We start from the raw sequence: 5,254 nt of genomic DNA on the forward strand, positions 1-5,254 counted from the left end.
TAGCCCCAAGAGGGCAATATATAGGTGAATATACGTAGTAGTAAAGTATATTCAAAAAATTCTTATTTCTTTTTCTTTACCTTTTCAAATGTTTTCGACGAAAGGTAAAAAAGAGAAGAAAAAATGGAATGCTCATTGCCGCGATGATTTGGTGGTGATGGTGGTGGTCGAGAGAGAGAGGGGGGTTCCGGAGTGTGTCTGTGTGTGTCCTTCTGGCAGTCCTTCCACCCGTGGGGGCCATTTGAAATGGAAATTTATACACCCGAAGAGAGCCGTGTGGCGCGCACAAGGTGGGGTGCCTTAGCTCTATGTCGACAGGCAATTGGAGGATGAATGTCATTAAAAAGAAACGAAGAAGAAGAAGAGGAGGAAGAAATAACTCGACCGACCAGATGGAAAAGAAGAAGAAAGAACGAAAGAAAAGAAAAGATCAAGGAATTTGGTAATTTTTTTCTTCTTCTTCTTCTTCTCCTTTTTTTTCCCTACGAAATTCGGATTTTTCTGATTGGTCGGCACCGTGAGCGCAGCAGCACGCGGGACTGGTGGCGTCACGAATGATCGTCGTGTATCGCGCCATGGGGGAAGATCATCAGTATTCATCACACACACAAATAAATAAAAGAAAATAAAAGAGAGAGAGAAGACGACGAAGAAAGAAAAAAGCCCAAACGGATTCTTCTTCTTCTTCTTAAGAAAACAACAAAATAACAAAAGCAGAGGCGGCCCTTTCCGCATTATATGGCCCGTCTCTGAGCGTGGGGGGCCCAGGCGTAACATACCTTATAGCAAATATTACACATATCGACGTTAGACGTGCGATAAAGAAGAAGAAAATCCTCATCTCACCCTGCCAACAATGTCTGCTGGCGTGACATCACCTTTAAATTGGATCCCGGGTTTTTTTTCACTCTTGCGGATTCTTCCATCATCCGCATCTAAATGGATGTTTGTACGCATCGACTGGGATTACATCGACGCAAAGCGAGAAAGCTTTACATATCGAAATGGCCATCTCGACACGAATTCCTCGAGCTGTTTTTGCTTCTGTGGGAGAAAGAGAGAGAAAAAGCCATCGGATATCCAAGTGCGGCACTGCAATGTACAGATACGCCGCAATCAAACAAGCAAAAAAATGCGAATCAAGTTGCCGTCGAACCTGAATTGCAAATTTTATCCCTCTCGGAAAAAGAAAAGTTAGACACCGGGGTCTTTCTGGCGCTAGAAAACCGCAGCTCGCGTATAAACTTGCGACAACTGGACATTAACAATTTGAGCAGAGCATTCCACCATGCGGAACAGATCAGATCGAGGGGGAATCGACTAATGTCTAAACATTAGACTAAACGCGTATACGTGCTGTATATAGCTGCTGGCTTATAGATAAAAGATTGCAACAGCAACGAGCAGGAGGGTATATCATTCTTTGTAATTGGTTGGCACTTTATATAGCGAATTCTATACACATCAGACTACGCGTATGTATGTGGATAACCTTTGGCGAAATTCCTTTTCCATCTATCCTGGCAGAGAGATAGTTGGTTCTAGTCTCTCTCTCTCTAAGTATATCGTTTCGCCGGCTAAATTTAGCCGTTTTTTTATGTGTTGGTGTCTAGTTTGTCTACTCTACTCTAATTGCAATTGGGACACACACTGTATAATAGTATTAAGTGTTTTTCGCCCATTTTGCGGGAGCGGTTTCGTTTTTGAACGCACGAGAAAACAAAAAAAAAACAAAGGGCCATTTTGGAGGGGAGAAGAAAAACACCTCCAGCCAAAAGACATTACAGTGCGGATTAGACTCCGACCATTTAAACAATCGCAGTCTGCTGGGTCCCGCGCTGAATTTTTTATTTTATTTTTCAAAAGATAACTATAAGCGTAGATATTCACGTTATATACGCTTCGACGGCAATTCAAGGTTGGATTGTAAATATCAGCCATTTATTATTTGTTGCAACTGCACTATGACCAAAACTGAAATATTATTTAAACAAAATAAAAAGGTTGACGCAAGGTTTTTTTGTCACCTTCATTTCCATAGATTCTCAATCCTTTCGAAATTGAATGCATTCAAAAGATGGCGGCAGTTTGTGCATTGCGTATAGAATCATTATTAACCTATTACAAGATTAATTCCATTTTGACATCGACTGAAGGTATATACGACCATGTCCGCATGTCGTATACTTTTTCTTCTCTCTTTTATCCACTTTTCGGTTGTTGTTGCTGATGTTATGTTGTGCGTATAGATTGAGTCAATGATTCAGGTATTACGCATCGTGTAATTTATTCAGAAATTCATTCTTTACCGACAGCAGTGACCTGGCATGTTTCTATTCGTTGCCAACACACGGGAACTATGCGCGGTACTATTATTTTATTTTGCAGGTCAAAATAGATTTTAAAAAAAACTATCTTGTAGAAATTGTCTGTCGGTCGGCATTCACGGCTAATTCACGTTGGCCTGTTTATGTTGGGCGTTAGACAATCTAAATAGCAAAGCCGGAGAGAATGCTTCGTTATTAGATTATTACTGTCGGCCCATTTTTATCAGCCAGTCGTATCAACGCGGACATTTACCAACAGAGCTAAATACCGCCTAGCGCATTATATAGAACGACTATCTAGATAGAAAGAAAGGAAAAAAAAAGAGCGGTTCATTAGCCAGACATGTATATAGGGCCCGAAATAATGGCCGGAGGTTTCACGTCATTTTCAATCACGACGCGCGGCCGGCCGGCCGCTGACGTCAATGCGCTGGCGAGAAGAATCGCCAAAATGGATGGCTTACATCGAACGCAATAGAAAAGGCGAATAAACATGGTCCATTACTGCCCATCAACATGTCGAGAGAGCGAGGATGTAATTCTGTTTTGGGTGAAGCGACGACTGCGCTTTTTCACGATTTTTCCTGCTCATCGCCAAAAAATCGCGGCCGCCCATGTTACTGACTGTTGAAAAAGCGGCGGAATAGTTCACTGGGTTCGGGCTAACAACCTGCCGCCGCAGCAGCCGAACCTGGTCAGCGGGTTCAGACAGCGTTCAACCCAATTCTTCGAATAGCTGCACGAATACCTGGACCGAAAGCCGAGAGCCCCGCAACAGACGAGTATAAAGTAATCGGATCTTTGGAGACATAAGTCTTTTGAGAGGCGTCTGAGACTGCGTGTGTGTATGGCATCACCACCACCGCAGACCACGACGATCCGGCCACCATCGTCTATCTATGAAGGCGTTCATCGGGAGCCCCATTTGTATTATATCTCTGGACGGGCGTGCATAATTTATTCCCAACCGGCCAGGAGCCAGCAACAGCAGCAGCAGCACTGCTGCTTTTATTCGAGACGATGAGATTTTTTTGGCTGATTCTTCGATGCTTTCTTGGGTTTTGCTCCTGGTGCCGAAGAAGAAGATGAGAACCCGTTGGGGCGCCCAGCGCCGAGCTGTCCACACCTCTCTATTATTCATGCAGACGGGGGCAGACACACGAAACCCGAACGTATCTAGCTAAACTTATAGGATAGGATAGCCTGAGATGTAGACGCGGAGACAGCGCGCGCCCAGTGTTGCACGAATACGGGGCCGCTATCACGCATACACTCTCGACTCATCGATAAATATGTAAGGTGTTGTTGCTGCTATGGCCAGCCAGACCATAGCCAGCCCTCCTGATGGCCGGATGATACATGAGATTCCGTCTGAATTGGACTTCTGCATGCTGCTCCTGCTGCTCCTGCTGCACAGAGCTGGGCTGGCTGGCTGGCGTTGGCCCTTGCTGCTGCTGCCGGATCAATGCATAAACAATTGGGGAGAAGCCATCAAGCGGCGGCGTCGGCGGACCTCCCTAGCGCTTTCACAGAGCCATATACAGTTCTTCGGTTGGCCGTCGGAGGCCATGTGTACACACACACACACACACACACACACACGGGATGATGAACGATGGTCACGTTTTCGCCTTTTCGGTGTGGCACAAACACACAAGACAACCCAAAAGCCAAACAAAAGAAATCAAACAGAAATCAATTTTCGAACCGGACGAGAACTGCTGCGTATAGAGAGGGACTTCTTTGCTTGGTTGCTGTGTGATGTTGTATTATAATAAAAAATGATGGAGCATTCTTGTTTGTTGGAATGAGAGAGATACAGAGAGAGAGAGAAAGAAAAAAAAACAATTTCTGTTATATCTACCGTCGGAGTGGATCATCATCGAGCACAGCGAGCGTATATGAACCACCGATCGTTTTTCTCGATTTCCCTTGCGTCTGTATGTATGTATTTATACTTGATGGCTGGTAAATTCTTTGCCTTTGTTTTCTGTGCGCATCGGATTGTTTTGTCGTGCCCGGGGAAAAGAGGTACGGACACGAGTGATGGGCGAGAGTAAGAAATCCCTTTGACACTTTGTCACGGCGGTCGTATTGTATTACACAATGTCTTTTGATTCTCTGCTGTCGCTGAATCAAATGCAGCTAGCTGGCCAAAAAACGATCTGCTAGGGATTTTTGGGCTGGACTTGGATACAGGAGGTAGCGGCCGCCACCCGTTTTGTCACGGAATACATATCCCCCTCCCCAAAAAAAAGAGCTTGTTATTTCTCTCACTCATCAAGAGATATGCCGTGTGACATTTGTACTGTATTTGATTCGAGATACCGAACCGTTAGATACGTAGAATTTGATGATCGATTTGCGATGTTATTTTATTCAGATTTTTGCGCATCGACGAAATAACTGCTGCTGCTGGGAATATGCCCATTGCCTTTATGAATAGATTCATGCCTCACACGACATTTGTCGTGATACGCTGCCCACTGACTTTGATGGATTCCCTCTCGGCACTATATCCATCCCGGCCGAAAACGAGAAAACCGTACGGTACTTAATGTTTTTGATGGAGCGGATTTCTCGTGGGACGACGGGGTCTCCATAAATATGACACGAACGAGAATGTTCACGTTTTGGAATGAAGAAACAAGAAGAGAAAAAGTGTACAGTACAATATCGTCTTGATATTTTTAGACTTTGCATCACTGCGTAATGCATAACGATATGAACGAATGCTTCTCATTTGCAAACGGATCAGAAAAGAATCGAGGACAACTCAACTTGAATGCGTTCCAATTCACTCAGTGTTTATACAATCCGTTATTTCTTATTCCTTTGTAAATACTAGCTTCACTTGAAACTTTTTGTATAAGCAGACAGCAGATCGTCCGATCAAAAAAAAAAAAAAAATGAAATGAAAGTCGAAA

The sequence above is a fragment of the Daphnia pulex genome, chromosome 1 (assembly GCF_021134715.1).
Source record: "Daphnia pulex isolate KAP4 chromosome 1, ASM2113471v1".
NCBI lineage: Eukaryota > Metazoa > Arthropoda > Branchiopoda > Diplostraca > Daphniidae > Daphnia > Daphnia pulex.